Source organism: Neodiprion virginianus, chromosome 1 (assembly GCF_021901495.1).
Source record: "Neodiprion virginianus isolate iyNeoVirg1 chromosome 1, iyNeoVirg1.1, whole genome shotgun sequence".
Classification (NCBI taxonomy): Eukaryota; Metazoa; Arthropoda; class Insecta; order Hymenoptera; family Diprionidae; genus Neodiprion; species Neodiprion virginianus.
The window spans coordinates 25,192,546-25,218,372 of record NC_060877.1 but is presented as its reverse complement, the minus strand read 5'-3'; the positions used below and the strand labels follow the sequence as shown (position 1 = coordinate 25,218,372).

Below are 25,827 nucleotides of genomic sequence, written 5' to 3'. Positions count from 1 at the left end.
AGTTAAAAAAAAAAAAAAAAGAAAACAACACCCTAAATCAACGAGTCTTTGGGAATTCTACGATTCGGAGGAACGAGATGCGGCGTAATAAAGGTCAAGCCGAGTTTCGACGACTGCGGGGAATTCGCCCGGCACCCTTAGAATCGTCCGAAACTAACCGACGCGATGTACACCGATGACGCGAAGCCTCTTGAAGTCTCGTTCTTGTATCGTTAGAGCCCTCCTGTGATGTGCGGCCGACGGCGGCGGTGGTCGCGAGCTTTGGTGGCGCCCGATGTGTACGTTGGAGGTGATCCAACGTTGTAGCGGATAGGAATGCGAGCTTTCGACCGGGCACCGACGTCATTCGGACGCCACCGACACCGTGCCAGTTCCCATACATTCGCGCTAACCGGCGGATATGTATTTCGCTTCTAATTGGTGGGACTCGCCGGCTGCATTATATCCTGCCGGTCCCCAGACTAGGAACGGGATCGATTCGATATAATTCAGGAAATGTTTCGACGCGAGCACTCGGAAGTTGAACGATAGAGATTAAAGAAAGGTTGGCAAAGTGGCGAGATCCGTTTCACCAGAGTTGAGAAATTAAACTGTACCTAAATTTTGCGAAAATGTGAAAACCGAGTCATTTCGACAGGAGTGATTCACTACTATAGAAAATTTAGAAAAAATATTTAAATAATCAGAGAGCTTTTCACATGTTTATGGGTAATACCTCAGTTCTGTAAGTGTGGCTTAGTTTTCACACCGGATAAATGAAATTCCACTCAACAAAATTTAGGGGACGATGTAAGTTTACAATTTATTGTTAAGAGCATTTCAGAGCGTTAAATATAAGTTGCTCGAGAGAATTAGGTTTTTAGATTCAGTATCAATATTGAAGAATAAATTTTTGTCTGCCAAAATCGAGTGCGAACAAACCACTAGATATGCAAATACACCTCGATTCATTAAATGATGACGACTGTATAGCGATGGAATTGATTATACTGCGCCGAGTGTCGTTACTTTCACATGTAATTACTTGTTGGTTGCTGTAATCGTACATCGATGGTAATTGAAAAGCTCGAGTAGATATGAGTATCAACACGAAGTATTTTTTATTTATTGTTGGATCGCATGTAATTAAACCTCGAATGGCATATACATTAATGAATTCAGTAAAGGACTATGAAGGAATTTCGGGATGCAGCAGACGATTCATTGTAACGAGTCTTCGAATAGCTTTACAACCGTGATAGGTATCGGGTCAAATGAACCCGCTAGGATCAGTGACGTAGGGTTCGAACGTTCAAGCTTGATTAAAAATTGGCAAGCTTCGCGACGCCAAATCGACCGTGAAGTTGGTGAAACCGTTTAAACGCTTATTGTTGTTGTGCCAAGATCATAAAATCACCAAACACCTCGAAGTGGTGAAATAAATTGGCGTTTCCCGGCCTTTTGGGTTTAGAATACTTCGGTTGATTCAGACCTGCCAAGATACCACCTCTGCCTTATTCTTATAATGTCACAACAGTTGTACAATTAGTAAATTGACAAAAAAAAAAAAAGACTCACCATAAACTGGCAGCCATTGTGGAAGGTTTGTGAAACAGTTGACTCGCTGGAAAGATATCTGTGAACAAGCAGGTAAAATCGTTTAGTATGTAGATATTTACAGGCACGAGAAACCACGAAATGATATCATAATAGTCGAGGGGAAGATGGATCACCCACGCATAATTATATTTCAGGTATTGACGAAATTCAAGATAATCCGAAGTCTCAAAGTATCAAAAATAAAGACATTCGACACAACGAGCACAAGCGATTTATAGGTTTTTCAAGGATCACTTAAAACCGACTCCCCGTCGATTGATAACGTGTGAGGTGATGAGTAAATTTTTTTAACAAGTCTTTCGAACAAACTTCTTCGCGGCGCGTTACAGATCTGCCCAAAGCTCTGGATGCGCCAGAACTAAATGGAAGTCGAGTCTCTTTCGCCCCTGCTTGATTCAGATACATATATATATATACATACATACATACACACATATATATATACACAGCCGCTTCTAAAATTAATATAAATTAGAAGACAGAGTCAGTCGGGTGTTTTACTGCGAGTTAAGAGAAGCGGAAACAGAGAGAGAGAGAGAAAGAGAGAGGGGGTGGGGAGCTCATGGAATGCTAGCGCAGTTTGCGTAAATTAAGACAAGTCGTCGCCTGGCCAGTTGGTAGCCAATGGACTTTCCTAAACTGAAATAAGTCGCTGCTCTTGGCGATTTTGTATACCAGTCAAAAAAAAAAAAAAAAAAAAAACCAGGACAAGTAAACTTCTCCCGATGATAATTTCACTTAAATTTAACATAACGTAACAGCACCCGACGATTGGATAGTCGAAACACTTTGATAACGATATTCACCATGCCGTTTTATATGCGGAAAGGAATCCTAGGTAGTGCCGATGATGCCCACGTGATCCCCTTTGGTTCAATGGCCCAAGTATATTTATGAGGATTCACCGGCAGACACATTATTAGATTTAATTACTTTTTGCTACATGTTCGACGTTGCGAACCGGAAGGTTCTCGTCATTTTTATTCTTCAAAGAGAGCCTACTTTTTTCCCTCGGATAAAAATAAGCCCGTATTCTTATACACCAAATAAAGGCCGGATAACGTACAAAGAGTCCGGTCAGTGAAAGCGCGTGATTCCCGATTGAGAACCGAGGTAAGAATCCGTTTGGTGGCGGTTCTGAAGCGAAGCCAGGAGCCTGCTACAAATTTGATAAGGGATGGGTTTCACGACAGCTTTATCCCGAGTCGCTTGCCCGTTACCTCGAAACCCGAATGGGGTCACACGGACTTTTAACGGCAGTTCGATTCGCGTTCGCAACAACAATATCAGGGATTTCGTAGCCTTGCACGTTCCGTTCCGTCGATGGTGTGAGACGCGAAACGCAAACAAACGGTACTGATAACTTATCTGGGATTCTCAAAGCCATTATTCAATCGGGAAACGACAAACACAAAAAGAGAATGTAAAATTTGATTCCGCTTATGCCAACAGTGTGAAAAGCTTTCATTCGTCCTCATTTCGACGGTCTGAAAACTGAATAAAGAGAGAATCGTTCTCTTTCTCATGATTATCAATTGTAATTTTAAACTCTTGTGTTTTTATATTCCGACACGTTTATTCGGGACGAGCAAAACGGAAGATGAGAGAAAAAAAAAAAAGGGACGGAAGCCTTTCACTGCTTTATTAAAGCTGAGCTCGTAACCCTAGTTCGGCATCATCAGCAGAATAAAAGGTCACTGCTGAGCAATTAAGAGTGTCAAGTTACTGCTAATGGCACATCAAAACACCGCTGCGATATCCTGCAGCAGCTCGAGTTGTTTGCTTATATCCAAGTGCACTCAAGAAATACCGCGGCTGTCAGGAAGAGATCAGGCCGGACCGAAAAAAGCTTAACGAACGACTCAAAGCTCTGTGATCCATCCTTGAAATCCCGCGACTGAATTTTGACTAAAACCTGGTAGCCGAGCACTAAACATGCACTTTCGCGGGAATCGTATTGGTTCAATGAAAAATTATCTCACTACATGTGACAATCCAGTCGCTCAATATCTTCTGTAACTAGATTGTAAGCAAAAACTGACAAAAGAATGAGTCGATGTAATAAGTGTTCATGCGTATAAAAATTCCCCGAGTTCTTCAGGTTTTTCCCTACCTCTTTTACACTAACAATTAGATTCCGAAAGTTTCACCACGGTAATACGCATCTTAATACTCAGAAACGTATAGAAATTCAAGAGAAGACACATTTTCATCATGACACTGAAGTTGCGTTTTGATTAGATTAATCAAAACCTATAAGGAGAAGGAAATTCGCTGATTAATATTTCCGGAACGAAGGTAAGGGTTCGCCTCTGAAATACAGCAAGGCATGTTTCGAGGGTACCAGGTGTAGGAGGCCACGTAGTGATCATGACCACAACGATATTTGACGGAGGTGGTTATTGTTCGTATAAACAACCAAAGGTTGGCGGCTTCGTCAGGTGGAGATGAACGCGCGACGGCTGACAATTCTGATATTAAACTTCCTGCCCACTGCATGAATTACACAGGTTTGCTCTGCAGCAGAGCTGCGCGACCAGCGCATGGATTTCCCAGCGGACGAAGAAGACCGGGAAGCTCAGCGCTCAGCCAACAGCAAGCTCTCGACTCGGAAGCACTCGGACATCTGTCACGTAGATATTAGACCCTGGGACGTGAACCTAAATCCATCCAGGCACCCAACGTACCGTACTGGCTGTACCCCATTTTCTCGAACAGCTACTGCTATACCCTCTTCGAAACGGCCCCGGCTTCAATAGACACTTAATACATGGTTAGAGATAGTCATGCATTATATCGTATAACCAAAGTGGTTCGAGAGTCGAAACGATACGAGAGAGAATTCCGGGTGATTGTTCGGACTAAATTTTTGCCTCCGGTATGGCAGTTCTATACGTCTTTGCGAAAAATTTATCATACAATGGATTATTCCAGAGGCTCTGCTGTATTATTCGTACACGCGTAGTGGAATGACCGACTGAGCAATTGGTTTCATACTCTGCGATAAACCAATAGTTTCGTAGAGAATACCGGTTGGGACCGTAATTTTGCTTTGTGTCATTTTGTCGCAAACGTATCAATTTTGTTTCGCTAAATCATGCTTTTACTACTTTCCACGGAATGAACAGATGCAGACTTTCGTCGAGAAGCTACTAACTTGAAAATTCGACGAGAGACTTTGCTCCAAGAAAAGTACCGTCAAGTATTTGACCATTTTCGTGATCCTAGGAGAAAAATTGTCCATCGATTTTTATGTTACAGCTGAATTTTTGCAATGGAGCATTCTTCCATTCCAGAAAGAGGAAAATTCCTTAGCATACTTAAATAGATGTTAACTTTTTGAAGCTCTAACCAAACGAAGAAAGCCTTCAACAAAGAGGTGATCGTTATACCTTTCGACGTTACATCCTGGGGTGAGGATTCGATGGATATTTATACCGTCAGTAATCGATGCTGTCTCTAGGATTAACGAGAAGAAGTTTATTTCTGACACACGCTTCGAAATCATCGTAAATCAAATTATTCGTTCCGTATGGATCGTCGACGAGAAGAGTCAAAGCGTTGACTGAAATGTGGGCTGAAAATTTCCCGTGAAGCGGGCTGGTCGAAAAGAGATTCTCGAGGGTAAACTCCTCCCCATTGCTTTAATCCTCTACCCTTGATTGAGGGTCCGCTGATAGGTTTGCTTCGATGCTCGCAGATACTCTGTGATTATCAAGCTGCGCATGACGCTTTGGATCACTTTTCAACGATTCTAACTGTCTCTCGACCGCTTCACGTATCAACGGCTAAAATTAACAAACTCAGATGTATAATGACAGGATGATTGGAAAGTTTGCTGACAATAAGACTTTTGAACTTGCGGGAATACGATTAGCAGTAATGAGCGAAATTCACGGAGTAAGCTAATGACGAACACTTTAACGCTAGGCTCTTCGGAAAGAGGCTTCGGAAGGTCGACAAAAAAATGTTCAAAGCGATGCCATCACATTACTGTCAATTTATGAAACGAGATCGCAATGAGCCTCCACATCGCCGTGAATTAAGCGAAACAAAGACAAGTAGTATTGAAAACTGAAAAAGATGGCATGACAACTGGAAAGATACATACCTACTTTGGAAGCAAATGATAATTGCATTAAGAACTTTGCGAATTATCATAATCAATTTCAAATACTGAGAAATTGATGTTGGTGTTACTTGAACACGTCATCGGTGATAAAAAAAAAGTTCAAATTCTGCTGAGAATTCTGTTTATTTTACTTTCTTCCAGGAAAAAAATGACCGGTTGGTAAAAATCGGATTTTGCATCGAGTCTGCTTGCCAAGACTAAGAAAGCGCGATTGACATAAGAATTGAGTCTCCTCGTCGCCTCGTACAATGTGTGGAAAAAAAATTTTGGAATCCGAGGACTTGAAGGTTTGTGGCAGGCACACAAGTTTCCTTATTCCAAGTCACCATCTCATAGTCAACTGCTTGAAACTGTCACGTCGAGAGTCGCGTGAACGGGAAATACGATGCACGCGTTCGTTAAAAATCCTCCCGTCATCGCTTCAGTCCTGACAGACGTTTTTCGAGTAGTTCGACGTCGGTTTAGGCTGTAGATTAAAACTTCTCTCGTAATGTACGAGACTGTTGTTGGAATCGTAACGAGGCCTCGCTGCTAACCAGACGACAATTATCCCTGCGTTAACGATGAAATTAATTATTTATCAATTTTAACCGGGGCATGAAACATTTCGTCGAAATTTCCGTGTCTCCAATTTACTCTGTCAAACAACATCTTGGGCGATGATCTCCGTCAAAGTAACGCATTCTATTCGATAATTATATCATCTGCCGCATCCTCCGTCTGACGGGTGCAGTCAAAGGTATAATTAGCTGACGGAATAATTAGGCAACACGAAATATTTTTAGAGTAGTAAAGGGGATACGGGAAAAAACAACACACCGCAATCACTGTAATTTGAGACGCTAATAGAGTTGCTGTCGAGAAACTAGCTGTTGAAATCAACGGGATAGCAGAACAAAATTGTATCACAGAATTTGGTTCAACGAAATCGTACATCAAGTCAACATTTCGTTGGCAAAATTATCTGAGGCTGAGCCACTACTGGGTATATAAGTTTTAAAAAAAGGATAAAGGTGCTCCTTAACTACTGAACAGCGATTAATATGATATTAATTACTTTAATAAATCATAACATACAATGTTGAAGCGATACTCATTCTAGATTCGGAGGTTTGTTTGAACCCGATGAAAGGGATTTTGCTGAAAATTCGCTGGGACACAATCGCGAAGAGTCTTAGTTAGCACAGTGCGAAGAAGCGTGTAATTCGAATCGGACAAAAGGACGAAAGTGATTCAATTTCCCACTTCAACGCAACTGACCCGGGAAGCTTGGCTTGACCGGTTTGAATTTGATTGTGAAAGGTTTATACAAAATTGTCCCGACTGTTCGTTCACACTCAGCCGGTGGTCATCTAATCTCTCGTCTCCCGTCTTTCGTCTCTCGTCTCTCTTCGTTCCGCTCATCTTTTAACCGCAAAACTCTCTCATAAGCCGCGGAGAAACGGGCTACAAATATTTTTAACGACTCTGATACGAGCCAATGAAAGCATTTCGTTCTAAGTCGTCTTCCGCTAAGCCCCGCGAGAGATGAGAAACCGCGGAGACAGAAAAAGATGAAAAAAGATGACGAAGAATACAACTTTGACCTACTGCTGCAGATCCCGAAGAATGCCTCTCGGCAGTCAAATATATTCGAGTTTAGGCTATTATTAGGATCAGATATCACGCCCGTCGAGGAATCGTTGTGTTGCTTTTCTAAATCTATCAACTCCAGACTGAACGCCGACACGCGCGGGTGTATCCGATACATGCTCGTCAATAACAATCCACATAAAAAATTAAGTAAATAACTAAAAAAAAAAAAAAAAATTAATAAATACAACAATTCGATATAATAACCTCTCGAGACTTGATCGTTTAACCGAAATTAGGACAGCTAGCTAATTTAGATATATTTGCCCAGGTGAAATGACAGCGTTGAAAAGCTCTAGACGCTGTAGAACAGTTGATCCAATTAAATTTTTTACACGGACCAAAAAAACACGATCTGAATATTTTACTCAATGACATCGTAGACTTTTAGAATTTAACACAAAATTTAGATTACACATTTGTCTTACTTAAATTATTATTTTCCTGCTAATTATTTGACGTTGAAATTTTTTTACGAATTATTTCATCCAACTTTGCGCTACCTTTATGTCCTTATTGCATAGTTTTCGGCAAAAATTTTTATACTTATCAACAAACTGTTGGGAAACACGCGAGGATTAACTAAATTATACCGTAAAACCGGGTTTTAATCGACTTTACGTATTTTGTGGGTAATGATTTAACGTGAAATAAATATGTAAAATAGAATCATAAAGTGGAAGACTCGTATTAGAATGATATACAAATTTCAAACAAAACGATATGATATTTTACGACCGTTCGAAACACATTTCTATGAAGTCGTACGACACGTTAGCTGACATTTATGACACTGCTAATGAGAATGTAAAAGTAGACGCTAGTGGCTGCGGGAGTTGATGGGCATAAAGTATACCAAAGCCGAGGTTCTACGCAGTTATTGTTCAGACTATTAATCATTTTTTTGAGGATAAAAAAGAGTTAGCTTATTACATATATTCGACTATATTCTCGCTGCCAAAATTTTTTAATTTTACCCTAAAATTGGCTGGCGACGACTGATATTGATTGAATTCTTTGAAACATTCGGTGTATGTTATAGCACGTACTTTTTCGGTTTTTTATTTTCTAAACGTAATTAAGTGGTCACTTTTTCTTTACAAATTATTGAACTGTGACCGAAATTGTGATAACTATGAAATTGAAAATTGACGTATCTATTCGTCGCATCCGAGAGTAGATTTTTAGAATATTTTCACGTTCCTGTACATATATCAGAATATTCTTAATAATTGTGTACGTTCCGAAAAATTACAGTACGTGGTATTTTAGCAACGTATTCAGGGTCTGTGAGCTTGAAAGCTACGGTGAAAGAATTTTGAAAAAACTTCACAGTTTATAACAACAACGACAATGACAGTAATAATAATGATACTAATACTGGAGCCCAAGGTACGAACGAACGGTGCGTATAGAGAGAAAATGTAATTTCAAACGGTGTTTACAGGCGAAAATCTTGGATACGTTTGTAAGACTGAAAAATACTCACATGACTGACAGATCCGCCACGCTCGACGTCTTTATTCAGCTAATATCGCCGTCTGAAACAGAAAAAAGAAAAACCACACTAGAGTCGCTGTACGCGTATTCAAGCGCCTCGAACATCTCTCATTGTGAGCCGAAAGAACAGAAATTCATTTCGCGTCTTCTCTGGCTCGTCGAACGATACTCTAATACTGCCCAACAAGAGACGATAAAGGAAGAATTTTTATGATGCTTTGATTAAAAAACCGAAGTAAGCAGCGGCTGCTCGGAACTCCTGAAATTCAACATAGATATAGATCGATTACACGCCACGCTGTCCGTTGTTCACGTAAGTACACGTGTGCCTGCTGGGTGTGTCTGAATCTCTAGGTAAAAAATATACCTCATGTTACGTAGAATCACATTACTCTACGGCCGTTAGTTTCAGAGATGCAAAAATTTGTAAATTTGTAAATTTGTGCAAGATCGAGGTTTCTTCTACGCCGTCGGTAAAAATTTTAAGCAACATTTGTATCGGCGAATAACTTATCAGCGATTTGTCCAGTTCGAAGGGCTGACAATGGGATTGAACTTGTGGCTTTGCAAGTGGCTGGTTGCCAGATTGTTACATCCGGATTTTCATCGCAGAACTGGAAGCAAAATTGCAATCCGTGCTTACGTAGGAAATTATCAAGAATTCATCCCTGTAATAAACCACAATTTACGAACAACAGGTGCTGCGCGTTTCGCCGCGTTGCGACAGTTTGGCTGCCCGGTTTTATTAATGAACGCGACGGGATGGAAAGAATTCGGAGGAGAAGTGTGCTCGCGAGGAGAACATCTGGCAGTGAAGAAGGATGATGATGATGAGGAGGAGGAGGAGGAGGAGGAGGAGGAGGAGGAGAAAGAAGAGTAAGCAGAGACGGTTCGGACGACGTTGGAATTTTGCGTATCTAAAAAATGTCGCCAATGTCAGTGGCAGACGGTCGTTGAGTATTTATAAATCGGAGGAGGAGCGTCCGGGTTGCCAGGAGTTACAGACGGCGGCGAATTTGCAAACACCGGAGATTTGTCGGACGGGACTTTAGGAAGACGCGAAACCATCCAAGTCTATCTTCGCGCACGCTGCAGACGTCCTCGAGTCTCCAACTCTGCTTGCTCTCTTTCTCTCACTTCGATTCCCTCTCTTTTGCTCCGAGATGGACAAGAAACATGAGAATGATGATATTTTAAAAAGAATTCTAAGAAATCGGATGCACGCTGTTATGTTAAAGAGCCCAGACGGTTTTTCGATAGGCATATTTGGACTAGAGATGCTTTCAAGAGTTTAACGGTGCAGGTAAAGTGCTTCTGTAATGATCATCGGGCTATTATAGCGAGAGAATATTCTAAAGTTGGCAAATTTTTTTTTCCTACATCACTTGCGATTCGTGTATGTTTAAATCAACGATCGCATTGGCGAAAAAAATTAAACCTTCAAGATATTAGATTCACAACATTTTTTCATCTTTCTAAACCGATTGAAAGTACATAAATTAAGGTTATTAATAAGATTCTTGATGTGTTGTGTTGTTAGGATGCCAAAAAATTGTTTTTGGCGAAGGCTGGACAAACAATTGAAAAAAAAACCAACCGTAATAATAATAACAGCATAATAATAAATTCATTTAATTATTTCAAGTTAGTGGCTGATGTGATACGATTGATAAAAGACTACCTCGCTTGGTTGATATACTAAATTGTTCGAATAATTTAGTATAAATTATCTAATGCAAAAAATATGGTATTCTCTGAGCTTGCAATTCCTCTAAAATATACCTCAAACTGTATAAACAAAATATGTGTAGCATAACTTATTGTACGAAATACCTGTTGAAGATAGAAGCACTAAAAACAAAAAAGATTTTAAATCGAATAATGACCGAGAAAGCAGCATTCGGTAATTCAGTATATAAAGAAATTTTGCGTCTTTCCAAGTATAAATATCCGAGTTGCATTTTTAAAATTACAACTTTGTCGAGTGGACGAAATCGGATTGAAAAAAAAAAAATTAAGATGCACAGTGATGGAAAATTTGGCTGTCGTAAATTTACTCTTGTTCGCAATTTTATATTTTTTCTACGCGGTAAAACTTCAAATATGCATATAGAATGACGATCTTATCGAAATACAGAGATCCTCAATAGGTGCTGAACAGATCACAGACCCGATTGTGATCCGCTGTATTAAATAAACATATATAATAGGGTGTTTCGAAATAAAAAAAATTTCGTTTTTCCAACGGCCCACACCTGAAATAGTTAGTTTAGGTAGAAACAAAAATTCTGGCGAAAGATGAGCATTGTCGGTTGAGTGGAAGATCGGGCACATTTGATTTTTAATCTTTTTTTCTTTTTTATCGAATTTATGATGGATAATTGTTGGTAAAATTTTTTTTCATGTTCACAGCTGCCAGCGAATCAGTTTGTGTCTTAAATACGATGCTCCTGGAACTCTTTAGTTGATATTTAACAGGGACGTCTAACTGGTTTTCTGATTATTATTCAATTAAGATACATGAAAAACATTTTCTCACTTAGATTTCAATATTTTATTCAATATTTACACATTCCCTATTACGATGGGTCCCTATTAAATATATATTATATATAATTTTTTTTTGTGTATACATATATATATATATATATATATACACACACACACACACATATATATACGTATACAGAAAAGCAAAATTACAACGTGAGAAAATGATAAAAAAAATAAATAACGAATTCGGTGGACGAGCGTGAAATGTTGAAGAGTGCAAACCAGGGATAGATTGAGGTATGTTTGCGTTGGCGGACGCACAAAGGACACCGCCGGCCGTCGCAAAGCAGTCGGATGGAGAAAGACGACGCGTGCCTGAGTCGTGTTACTTTTAAATGCTCTGTTTTCATTCCAGGCCTGTAAAGTTATGCAAGCGACGGGTGTCGTTGCCAGTGTCCGAGACCTAAGGACGACATCGACACCGGCTAAACTATTTGTGGTTAAGGAATGCCGTTGATTGGACTGAAATAATACATCTCGTCTAGCCGCTGACCTACGCGACTGATTCGCGTCAACTTTTTCATTTTTATTCGTAGAGATTATACGTCATCCGTAAAGAGCGGAGACCACGATACAAGATTACAATAATTCTCTAGCGTTCTACGATGCAGGGTTTAATTTGGCTCGTTTAATAGTCGCTGATTTGCGTCTCGAAATATAACGATACTCTTCGCTGGCGTGAGATATATTCGGTAGCTATGTATTCTATTTGATTATAAGTTAAAGTTGAATAATTGAGAAAAACTGATTCTCATTAATGATGGGATTATTTCGTACCAATTTTAGAACTCAATTTCTCGGATCAGCGACACCCAGTTTTCGATTGCTACATTTTTACAAACTCCTCTTACAATCAGTTTATTCGCGATCGGTAATTAACGTCAGTTACGCATATCGATAAATGTGGCAGCATTTTAAGGGAATCAGAAATTGTCGGTATTCGTAATAAAAATGGCAGAAAAAACGAGCTTTTATAAGGAACAGGTATACGGATATTCGTACCCTTTCCTATAACATTGGCCACGCCATCGTCAATATTTAACATTAAGCAAAAGGAAGTGGTTGACAAACAATATCGACAAATGATCTCTGTGTTGACGTTGATTTGTACGGTATTTTGTAATCGTCGACGAGGAATAAAGATGCGTGAAATATTGCAACTCTAAAAACATTCAACTTCCTTTATCTTTCTTTTTCTTTTTTTTTTTTTTTGTTTTTTAAGGAGATAAAAATGATTATTTTTCGTTCTTACATCAAGATTAGAAAATGTGAAGTTTTGATATTTGAGTTAACAAAAATATTTAACCCAACACCCGTTATCTTGCAAGTAATTTGGGGGAAAAAATCCCTAACGAATTGAATCTGAATTGTAACCTCAACGAATGGCTTCCCAATTCTCATAGGTGACGACGGACGTCGGTCGTAGTGATTTAGTGGACGAATGACAGCGCCTTATCCTATAACGCACGTTTGTCGTCGGCGACGCCGTCAATTTTTTTCCTTCTCCCGTTGCTCGTTTTTCTTTCTTTTCTTTCACCTCACCGACGTATACGAAGTGACCGATCAAGCAGATTAATCAACGTCGCAAAAAACCTCCGTTTGTGAGATCCGCCGATACGCCGGCTATCGAGTTCAAGATTGTATAATTCGATTCGATGCAGATAACTGAAACCGCACGGTTGAATTCATTAAAGAGAATATTAAAAAATTGAAATTTTATAAATCAATACATCGTAAGAATTTATCGAGTTATCTAACTAGGTCTCACGTGGAATTACAAATTCCAACATGTAACGTTCAATCCTGGTCGATTATAGACACCGCAAATATTGTCATGCAGGATCATGTTCTTTTTCATAATTTTACAAGTGACGTTCTGTTTCCTCGGTTTTTCGTACTTCGCTGCACCCTGTCCGAAATTGGCACGATAGATCAGCGTAACGCGTATCGCCGGCGTTTATTCAAGATTTGGCAAGGCATGCCGACGTGGCTGTAATCAAGTGTCTTGCGAAGGTCTTTTCGTATACCGTTTTAATACGTACCAATTAACGATTCTTGACTGACACGTAACGCCTCGAGTCCAATTCAACGCGGCAATTGAGCCAAAGTTAGTTTTCGCGCTCTGTGTGGTCGGCGATTTAGGTACCTACAGGTATATAATATACGTGGCGCCGAGGCGAACAAGAAATGGACAAACTCGACGAATGTCTATAATTATGCACGACCAAAGTACAACTGTAATGGAAGTCGCGTTGTTTTTTTTTTTTTTTTTTCCAACCAGATGATGGGTGAAAAATTGTAACTAAAACTAATACATTATACATACTTGAATACAATTTAGACAATATCTCTTTGACACGGACTAAAAAAAATGACCATAAATTTCGATTAAACAAGATTCAAGCAATCACTCTATTTTGTCATTTACTTGAGGCTATTTGTCAAGTTTAACTTTGATGAATCATAAGTAATTTATGTTTGCAAATGAATTCTACAAAAAGTGTAAAACGTAGAATCGTTACAAGTGAATTAAAGATGAGAAGCTTGTGATAAGTAAGCGGTTTATTACAGAGTACTCTTTTTGCAGAAAAAAAAAATATATATCAACTAAAATTTGCGGACATGTAATATTGAACCTGTAATTGAATTAATAATAAAATAATCATGCAAGCTCTAAATTTGTGATGAATTGACAATTTTTTAAATCGATACATACAAATGTTGATTTCTTTTCTACCAAAGAGATATTGCATCAATTACCTTCTATTCGATTAACTTTAATTGCACTTCTTCAGTTAATGATTTAAATTTCTTTAACTATTACACAATTCTCTTGTACTCGATCAATGCAGAAAACTCTAATAAAAGACAATACCAAGCTTAAATTTCGGTACTTGCGACAGATCTTCGCAACGGCGATGAGAATCGTCTGGAAATTGTTTGTTCTGAAGAATTATCAAAAGGACACTTTAATCTTGGCTTATTAAAGATGAAGGATATTTTGACCGGACGTTCATTCCTGCAGCCCTCCGCCTCGCATTTAATTATCTTTATTCTACTTAACGAGCGCCGAGCACTTTGTGTCGAGTTGCTTTTTCGACGGGAGTCGCTGCGCCATGAAAATTCTGAATTCAACGTGCAGACGAATAAAATTTGTCTCTCGGTGACCGAGAGATGCAGCTGATTGTGAGCCAAAACTAGAGATCGACGTGAAGTATGCAGGCGCCATGTTTTATCGTCCTAGATAACACGATACACGGTTTGCTCTAGAGAGAGATAAGAAAGCGGGTGTTTCAAACTCTTCACTGAAACATTTTTTGGCGCGAATAAGCAGCCTCAAACTGCGCCAAGAATTATAAACTCGTGCGAGCTTATACGCGTGCGTAAAAAATACACCCAGTAGAACCGGGTTAAGTAAGTTTCCAAGAATGCTTTCAAACCTGACGTTTATACGTTTGATATAACACGATCGTAAATTAAACCTCGAAACTTAACGCCTTGGCGCAGGGACTTTATTGGTATAGTTTAACGAGCTGATTCTCGAGATGACGTTAGCATAATACGAGCAAAGTTCTGACGGAAATCAACGGCCGATGTGCGCACACATGCACGATAATCTCTGTTTGGATCAAGGAGGCTGTTGAATTTTCCGCTGAAGCGAAAATACTGAAACGACATGAACTTGTCCTAGGTGAAGATAACGGCGGATTCCTCATCTCCGAAAAAACCAATTTTCAGTAGATTCTTGTTGCGATACTGAATGCAAACGTAGTGAAATCGGTTATGATTAATATGGTTGAATATTGGAACGTTGAATGAAAATTACAAAGTGGACGGTAAAGCGTGATTTTGAAGCTGGAGTATATTTATTTCAAGTATTCACTGATTTGCAAGTTATAAATTTTTTGACGTTGACAGTGTATACAAAAATTAGAATTGAAATGACAACATCAAAAATGGAAAAAGCCTCACGTGCGATACAAATGACGGAAAGTACGCAGTAAGACTCTGGAAGTTGTGTAAGAGGGAAAATAAGTCGGCATACAGTATTTCTTGTGCGAAATATACGTGAATTATAGGAATATTACACGTATAGATATCTGTCTCGAGAAAATATATATACTTACTTAATATATATAATATATATACCTGTATACTTATACATCGAAGGGTTGTTGGATCGGTCCATTAGGAAATTGGTATCACGTGATGTGGGAGGAATTGACATTCTGTTATAAAATCGATGGGAAGAAGCTGCGTAAAGTTTTATTGTTAAAAAACTCAAAGCTTCGAGTTGCTTGCAAGCCGTTTGGGAGTTCGCGATACGTTTCTGTTTCCCCCTGTACTCTTTATACGAATGCTAACCATACGCATAAATTAATCCTCGTGAGAGTTGCGCTTGACTGACTGTGATCACGAGCTTTTGTGCAGCGCTGAGGAAAAAAAAAAACTAAAAAAAGAAAAAAACGAACGACGAAAAAGTAAGTTCCGGATTCAACTTATGGCGGCGATTGTGAATGAGAGATAAAGCGACGAGAGAGGAGGGGAAACGAAAATGTAAAGGATGAAAGTAGAGAAAAAAAATAAATAAAAATACAACAAATCTTGCTGAATATTCATTAACGGGGACTAAAGTTATTCGAACGTGAGTTACGAGGGATATAAAAAAAATTCTGATTGTAGAGAATTTTTAACCCTCTTTTCGGTGGGGCAAATAGGATTAAATATAACGACGTTGACGCAGTGATCATATCGCTTCTTCGGCATTCATTACTTTAAATCCAAGCTTTTTATTTCTCTCTGTGTTCCATCTACGTGAATTTACTCGCACAGGTTGGAAAAGGCAAAGCGTTACTGAAAAATTGTTGAAACGACAAGTTAGCGTAGCGTATAAAAAAGACAAATTGAACGAAAGAGAGATTATAGAATCACGTTTCATACCGTAGGATAATCCGTGAATATAACGTACGTTTCGAGTCAACTGTTGACAATTGTTGACAATTTTAAGCAACTTGTCAATTTTTCTGCCGATACGCTTTTGCGTGCTGGCCGTCATCAACCTCCCCTCCTCCTCCCCCTCCTTCTTCCCCGGCGGGTATTTCGGTGGTTGGAAAATGACACCGTGCTAATCTTGAGCGTAAATCAATTATCTCGAAAGTTTATTCACCGGAACAGAGGGATGTCACGAGCAGGTTGAGGGGTAAAGCTGTGAAAGCTCGTCAAGTATTAGATATTACTCGACACTAACAAAGCGATGCCTTTCAAGTGGTAAAAGGCGAATTAATGAAGTCGCGTCAAAGTTACGTGTTAACGTCGCAAAATCCTCGGAGGATATAATTTACAACGACACATCTGGTTCCCAAATGTTTTCCGTCAACTTTCACTGGGTCCTTCAGTTTTCCACCAGTATTTTGTACGTCCAACCTTTAAAGTACCTAGCTGGATTCTCTCCCACCACGTCCGCCTCCTAAAAATTTATGACTCTTGTCCGATGTTTTCTCTACCCTGTCCCACAACTTCAACTTCCTTTCAATTTTAAATATTTATCGAAGCACCCTTAGCCAGAGCGGATATATTCACTCCGCGAGTCATTCTCCTCTCAACAAATCTCAATCTATACTCTTTTAACAAGCTATCGATTAAAACTTCACGTCAAAAATTTCAAAATCTCTCTAATTTTTCAATTAGTACTACAAAAAGTTCAAGCGAAATCCAGAGTTAACGCAGGACAAGGGTAAAACCTGTACATTGTAAGTGCCGAGACCTTGTCTTAAATTGAAGAAACGCACAATACGGTACGATACGATACGGACAATACGATTGTTATTATCATGATTATGCGAAACAAAGTTCTGTAGCCAACATGGTTCGAAAATTGAGAGGAAGAAAGAAAAGCTACTGCAGATGGCGCAGAGATTCTTGTTTGTCGAGAATCTGTTGTTTGAACAGGAAATGACTTCGACCGCAAGCTCGCAGGACTGGAGGTACAACAGAAACTAAAGCGGATGGCGTTGAGGCGTGTAACTTAACTCCTTGAATTTCACGTCAGCTTTCTGCGGCTGCGGATGTTAAACATTTGGACGCATTGTTTCGGCCCAAAATTTCGTCATCCGATTGCCGGCAAAACGAAGAGTCTCTCTCTCTCTCTCTCTCTCTCTCTACATATATATAAGGGTATAAATAAAATCGCGTACAGAAGCTGAAGAGAAAGGAGAACAAAGCCTCTTCGCGGTTACCTCCTTCATCGCGCCCCAACGAGTATCGAGTCAACCACGATGAATTTCCGCAGACAAACGAGCTTCAGAAATGATCGGTGGAAATTTGCCGACGTTCACTCATCGCGGAAGATTTTCACGAAGTTGAGTCAACGTGTAGGAGCGTTTTTTGAAGTACGTATTAAATTTTTCTTTTTTTTTTTCTTTTTATAACAATACGGCATATAAATCGAAGGACACTGGTGTATTCTATGAAGCAGTTTCATCATCAGATTTTCTAGTATATTTTATTGCATTTTGTCAGAAGCTTTTTCCTCTATCGCATCTTGATTTCAACCCTCGGATTTTTTAGGCGAGGCTATATTAACGATGCTAATTCGGCGCAAGCCGCGATTGCCGGTGGAGGCGCTACCGCGGATGGTGAGGAGATTATAACGTCGATTGGCATGTTCCCAGGCAGGAGCAAGTTCTTACCTCTTGGGAAATATTACATAACCGCGGATCATTAGTTTACCATCTATAATCTTCAATGAGATAGGCGTGAACGCGTCGCGATGTGCCTAGTCTCTTCCCTTCTCTGATTTAACGTTGTTTACGAGTCTATGCTGGAGGAAATTGATGTGATAAAGGTACGCCGACGCGTGGATTGCCTAGGTGGAGAGACGCGATTCGATTTAGAGCGTGATAGGTGAGAGAGGAGCGCCGTTCCTTCTTTCTTCGATTACCGCATAATATTGTTTCGAAAATACTGGTTATCCGACGACTACATGATTCGGCGGAAACTTCGACTTCGGAATTAAAATGAGCTGCTAGTACAAGCAGTGGTATTAAATTTCCTGGAGAAAGAGCGGTTTGATATGGCCAATGGGACTAATAATAGAGATTGAGTCTAGACGCCAGACTTCAGCGAACAAGTCTAGAACTCCGAGGTGGAGATTCCAAGATTGCCATGGAGACAACTGCGATGACAGATCGTTAGACAGCGGAATATAATCTGTTTCTATTTAAAAATAATGATGAATTATTATGCAAGAGAAACGAAATACACGAATATATATAAATCCGATTGTTTCCAGTGCGCAATTTATTCACTGCGCTTTTCTCAAATGGTTATTGATTTCGATTCAACATATCGAAGATTCGGTAAATTGCGGGGGTTGAGAGGAGAACTTTTATTTATACGAAATCTGCGCAAATGAGTTTGGCGAAATTTCGCTGAAATATACCCGCCTCAATGTCTCTCACAATCCGTACTCTCTGAACTTCTAAAAGTAGTTTTACCAGTAGTGATGAAAAGCTAAGAAAATCCAACCACGTACCATAAATTCAGTACCTACCCTCCTTCCTTCCCTGAGCATGTTCAACGTTTATCGTATACGACAAGAGAAGAGAGAGAGAGAGAGAGAGAGAGAGAAAAATTACATTTCTCGGACAAAAGTTGACCAGAATTTTGTAACAGAAGGTGGCCGTTGCAACCTGTTCCTTAACATCAAAGTTACCACTGGATTCTGATGTGGTTCGGTAGGTACTCGAGGTCTATTGCATCCGTCACGTAACACAGAGTATATTGTGTCAGGATCCCATAGGATTTTTTTTTCCTCTTCTTCGTTACACTTCTCGTCGCGTTGAAGAGCTGAGCTTGATTTATTTCCGGATTTATTCAAGATTCTTGGTTTGCGTTGGCCGTACCTACGTATGTTCTCTGCATAAACGTGATATATTTGCCGAGTATTCAGTTCTCCTTTTTTCGCCATAAACTTCAATCTCTCGTACAGCTGAATATATCAACTTCTGTCAGAGAAAATACTTGTTACACGGACGACATTTTTTTTCAGATCTACCGATGAGTAATATTTTGTAATGCATTGTTTTCACGAATATCCAACCATTTGGTTAGCGCATGCCGATAAAGCAATCGAGCAACGCTTTCTCTTCCGATTTAATTTACAAATATTGAGAATTCGAACTAAAAACTTATTTTTATCAAAATAAATTGCAGCCTATGTTACTCAGGAATAGTATAGCCTTATATTGATGAGAGAATTTTTAAAATCGGTTCAGCAGTCCCAGAGATTACCCCCTACATACGGACAAACAAACAAAATTTACCTCCGTATAATATTAGTGTAGATAAGCTAAAACGGTTAAAGCGAATCGAGGATATTGGTCTCAGGCCAGCCTACAGCGTTGTATGAAATAATTCTGGCGAATGTCGGCATTGCAATTAGTGTGGGTGGACAAATATCAAAGAAAAAATACGTATTAGAGAAACGCCGACATTCGTCAGAGTCTGCGGAGCACCGCGACAGCGGGCGGGAAAATTGATTAACGAGTGTGCATAAGCTATACTTTGCGAAAGTATGCGATATATCAGACCGGGTACGTTGCGTAGCTAGCAGCAGGGATGGGTATTAGGTAGGTACAGCTGAAAACTTTAAACCACTCGATACTTGAAACCGCCGAGACATCGCATCTGGCTGTACATTTCGGTAAAGCGATAGAGTGCTAATTCACACGTAAAAGCTTTCAAGGATTTGATTTATGAAAATCAGGGAAAGAGAGAAAGAGCGCAGACGGGAAGAGAGCTGCAAGCTGGATGGCGAAAGAAGGAAAAACAGAGGCGTCTATGCGTTGCATGCAGCGCTCGAGTTTAAAGTCTAATCCAGGCGACTGAGAGACGAGTCGAAGGCGGATCGTCGTCGCCGTCACGGTGTCATAAATTTTAACGAGGATTTCGCGATATAAATATATATGAGAGTTTTTCAGTGGGTATCATACACGACCGTGCTGCGTTAATAATGCAAGTCCACGCGGCAGCGCATTCGCGCATTTCCATCGTCAACCGACAAATAATTCAAAAGTTTTCGATCGAACCTCTAAAAAAGTCCTGTATTCTTCTCTACCTTTTTTCAATTATTTCATTGCCCAGTTTTTCGTACGGCAGAAACTGAGATTACAAAACTTTTACTCTAGTTATTTCACAAGTACCTAAAATGTCGACCAATCAAGTTCGGTTGAACACTCTAGAATAATAATAAAATTTTAAAAAGAAAATGAAACTTGTCAAGCTATCCAAAAGTAAAATATGGTAAGCATTAGAATAAATATAATTTACAGATTATATACGCTTATATCAAACAGGGTATACGACTGACAACTATATTCGGGAATTATTCAATTTTCCCAACACCTGCATCGAATATTAGATTTTCTGAGCCTATGGAGCGTGCGTAAAGTCGTTCATTTCCGAACAGTGCGGTAAAACAAAGTTGGCGCATGCGCACAACCGATATGCTATATTTTACACACTAGGGCTTTCGTTGGGGCGTGCGAACTTTCTAATAGATCAATTTTCCGCACAGTCATTAATCGTAGATGACCTGACCCCAATTTCACGTGTTGTCAGGGGCACCTTCGTTGCAGCTGTCAAACGAAACTATCTTTCACAGGCATTGGAAAAAATAGCGTAAGTCGCAAGTGCGGATGGAGCTTGCTTTTGCGGCTCACGCTGGAAACTTCAGACTTATCGGAAATCGCATACTTTCCGCACTTGTACCTAACACAATATGATATTCTCGGATATATTCCTGCATGAATTTCCGCCATGAAAAAACGAACTTTACCGGTTCAAGTTCTGATCGGCACTTTATAACTCGTTCAGAAAACGACACATAAATGAACACGCGGCACAATAGGCGAAGAGGCAAAGCTTACATATAGGTAAACAGCAGATGCTGGAGCGGTTAGTCGGACAGAGAATAGAAAAAAAAGCGATCGCTAACTTCGGAGCGCAGATGCTGGGAGCAATATAACGCTGCAATAAAATGACCGTTCCGAGCACCTGCGGATTTTTATGTTAGAGAAACCGAGTTGTTGTCGCCTTAGAACGTCGATCAAATTAAATCCACACCACTACACTGAATCAACTTTAGATTTGCAGCTTATCGTTCTGGAAGCGGTATGTACAAGGGTGTTACATATAAGGTATCGTAATAATTTTACTGCGACGATTCGAGTGCGGACAGTAGTACTGAAAGCCTGCGTCATTGGCAATCGAGTTAAGGTGACTGGGGGTCTGATTATAAGCAGGTATGCGCATATCACGTGTGCCTGCAATGCGATAAATGGACACGGAAGTGTTTTTCCCAGTTTCGCAACGCAGACTTAATAATTTTTCAAGAATGTGTGAATTAGAGAAATTTCAAATATCGTTAGTCGTTTCAGGCATTGTTACGCGATGACGGTACTTACACGTCTACGAGGATGAGATCGTCGGGATGCCTTAGAATTTTGACGAAAAACGGACGTCGTTTCTCTCAACAGTTCGGAACACGTTGCACCGATGTTACACCGTCTCGACGCATAAATCAGCGAAACACGCGTTTCTGAGTTGCCTGTTATCCACTCTGTGATGCACAGGCACGTGTGAATTCGTAATTTCACGGAACTGTGCACGGTTGCCGTAAAATATTTCCCCCCGAACGCGCCATACGATCTTCCGCAATTAATTAAATTGTCTACCCAAACCAATTCTTGGTAAATCGTTAATTACTGCGGGGTAAAGAATGTTCGCGAATCTCAACACAAAAGCGTTGTACGAATGAAATAAAACCAGTCTTCGATACAGTGGAAATAAAAAATGTAGAATAACAGCAAGGAAAAATTTTCTGGGTACAGTAGACCATTTTGAAAAAGGAAAGAAAGAAAAAAAAAAAAAAAAAACTGGGATTGCATCTGGTCGAATAAACATTATTCTAAACGTTGTTTTTAGAGGGTTGCAGTAAACTCGAGAGGGTGCTGCCATAGAGTACTCCTGTTATTTTATTTTTTCCGGCGGGTTATAAATGTTAGTTATAAATAACATCGCGTGAGAGCGGTTCTTGCAAACAGGTATAACGCAGGTAGGTGCGTCAGGACGAAAGTACGGCGCATACTTTCGGTACACGCATTGCAGGGATGCACAGCAGGACGTGTGGATATCGGACGTTTCTATTAAAATGTAAATTACTTTTATATACGTAACACGGATTGAACCTGCAGGCAAAGTTTGCGTATTGGTGGATACGGAAGAGTCTAACTGCTAAAGCATGTGAGGGTAGTGAAAAAATATAAAATCCGTTATAGAGGCAGAACCAAAACCCAATTTCCTCTCGGATCAAGGCAATAACCGTACTTTTAGTTTTGTACTCGCGAAAAATGATCAAAAAAAAGAAGATTCGTTCACTCGACACGCAAGTTAGGTGTGATTCGATTAGTTCGGTAAATTTTAGGCGCCGAAGCGATATCAAATCGGACCATTCAATAAAATGACTCAAATTATTGGACATAGTTTATCTAAATATGCAGTAGAGCGAGTGCATTCGCATATTTCGCGTTCGTTTGTAATCGAATTTCGATATTCAGCCGGCTAATCGAGTTATCCTAATTTTCGATACATCGATATAAAATGCACAGACGACAGAAATCGCGTCGCTTCGCTAAATCCATCATCGCGTTATTAATCCATTGCATCCGTCGTATCCATGACAATATTTTATATTTTATGCTGCACAAAATTCACATAATTCTTCGCTGGGAAGTTAATGCGCGAATTTTATACTTTCAAATACGAGTGAACTAAAAGAGCGAAGGGATCAATGAGACGGCACAAAGGGTAGTTTTATCTGTGATATTTATTTTATGCAAGCCTCTGTACGGATGTAAACGATGACAAAGTCGTAAAGTTTGTCGCTCGTCAATTTTTCATTTGCATTTGACTCGCAACTTTCATATGAAAATAAAATAAGGCATTCGACAATCTAGATCTACATCTTCGGAGACTGTACAGCGAAAAGACAATGGAAAAGTGTACATGAATTATTTTCCGAAACATGTTGTGTGAACATGGAGAACGATAAGAAAAGAACATTTACGCAGTCTCGTCGTTACGTTACTGAAAGATATTTGCTCACGCCTTCGGCTCAATATGAAAATTTCATAGTTGCTTCGACGGTGGCAGGGATTCTGAAATATTCCATCATCAGGTACATTGTTTGCTGTATAAAATGAAAACAAATTTTTCCTTATACCTAGGATAAAGTCGGATCAATAGAGCTGACTGACGTGGCGCTGCTGTGAGGGAAAAACACCTTTGGCATTGCCCGTCGTCGGGGTTCTAGGATCGAAAATAGGTGGGAAAAAGAAGGAGCGAGTGAGAGAAGAAAGGGAACGAAGAAGACGCGAAGAGGGAACGCAAGGAGCTCGCGGTCTCATTACATTCCCTCTATTCAGCCCTCAAAGCTAAAAATCCTCCTGACCTACCGCCAGGAGGTTGATGCGAGAGAACGATATTCGTGGAGAAATCTTCTTCCTCGTGAATGGTTGAGCTATTTTCATTACGACGGATAGCAAGGATTTGTTAAACGGTATTCAGCAGCAAAGCTGTTTCACGTTGACTCGTTCCTACCGATGTTAATAATAGAGGGCGGTGGTAATTGGATACCGGTGAAATATTATGCTCGTAATCTATAACCACGAATGAATTGAAAGCAGCCGACGTTGTGTCGTCATCCTTTCATTCCGCACAATACCGCGTCGTAATGACATCTTCCTGTAGCAGCTACGATTCCAATGTTCGAGATGTGAACCAACTTGGAGGAAGAAGTTAAACGACATCTTGGGTCAATACCCATTGCCAAGGTTTAAGATGAGGTACGTCCTTCCATTCCGTTACGTGATACAGTGGCATTTGAAAATGGATAGCTTTTTCCTCGCTACATTTTCTCTTCGCGTTTTATCCGGGAGCACACAGTAAAGGCAAGTCAGTTAGAGAAAAAGAGGTAAGTCGGTATCAGCCAATCCTTGGTCGGACGATACGTTTCTCTGGTTTTATTTTTGCTCTTATTTCAACAGCTTGATGCTGCTGAAAGAGTGTCTAATGGAGTCCCAGAAACGCGGACAACTTCACAATCCAAATCACGAGTCTAATGGTTGAAAACTCTGGCAACTCCGCGAGTGTTTTAGCTTCCTTTTTGCAACGTTCATCTCGCTTCTTTTATACGACAAAAGATAAAGCACGGCGAAGCTGTCAGTTATCAAAGTCTAGATAAAAGGAGGGAAGAAAGCTTACCAGGCGAAGTAAACCCCAAATCCTACGAACTGCCGATTTTAATCGCTGTCAAGGGGAGGATCGCCAGGAGATATAGATTTCGTCAAGCCAAAAGATAACCGACGGAAAATTGCACGTACTCTGTGCGAGTAATCGCGACTTGAAGTCACATTTACTGTTTCTTATTGGGTAGTGTTCACCATGTAATTGCGTTTGAATCGAATTGGGTCCGAGAAGTTGGCATTACGGATGTAAATTTCAAGGTCGATCACTTTTATTTCGTCGTTTTTACCATCATCGCCGTTTTCTCTCCCGTTTCGTTCTTGCCCATTCGGCCCTCCGCGTCTCCTAAAAATATCCACTTTGGCACGAATTTGAGAACAATCGAAGATCGCGCATTTATCCTTCGCGCCGTTCAGTCGATTACTTTCTCGAACTCGGAGGAGGGAATCAGTGAAGATCTCGAGTAGCGATGCGAGGATACTAACAGACTCCTGCTGCCCCGCGTAATCGAAACTCGATACAATAAATACATGAAGCGGAACGCTATTTCCTCGGAAGAAACCTTAGGGAAAGAAACGTTAAAGTCACCTGCCCCCAATGCATATGCAGCGCTAGTCAAGCTATTGAATTTCGATAAAGGTTACGAGCTTTTTAAATGCGCGGTAGTTGCCAAAGCGGGCAATATGATGCACGGGAAAAAAATTACTCGTCCCCGATAGTACCAACTTCTATATGCAAGGATTCGCATCGTTGAATCGCGAAACCAGAGTCACGTGCTGCCGAAAAATGAAATCGATCTGTGTTCACCAACTGCGTCCTGATAGAGAATATATCCTGAAATTGAATCGTCTCAGTACGTGTGAAAATTCGTCTCACGTTTCCATTTGATTACCACTGGCGATGTTTCAAAGTTTTTATTCCCAATCCGAGTATCTACTGACTGCGATTAAAAGACCATCTAACGAAGCCCTCTGAATTTATAAACTAAATTAGAAAGTAATTAGCGATCGATTTCTTTCTCCGAGCGTCCAGTAACTTGATCCAGATATAAGTCTGGTTTTGAAGAGAAAGATAGGAGTAAGAGATGGGCAGATTAGTGACATTTT

At 40.0% G+C, this 25,827-nt stretch overlaps 1 protein-coding gene across 12 annotated transcripts in view; it reads right to left on the bottom strand.

Moving 5' to 3' along the window:
• Positions 1–25,827, bottom strand: part of LOC124310481 (stress-activated protein kinase JNK) — a 158,627-nt gene that overhangs the window by 18,309 nt on the left and 114,491 nt on the right. For 10 of the 12 annotated variants that reach the window (XM_046774491.1, XM_046774480.1, XM_046774482.1 and 7 more), the window contains 2 exons: positions 8,853–8,904; positions 1,558–1,615 (listed from right to left, as the gene is read on the bottom strand). The gene's annotated coding sequence lies outside the window, so the exon portion shown is untranslated. Of the gene's footprint in view, positions 1–1,557; positions 1,616–1,716; positions 1,940–8,852; positions 8,905–25,827 lie in introns of those variants that run through there. The other 2 variants (XM_046774489.1, XM_046774488.1) reach the window with 2 other exon arrangements.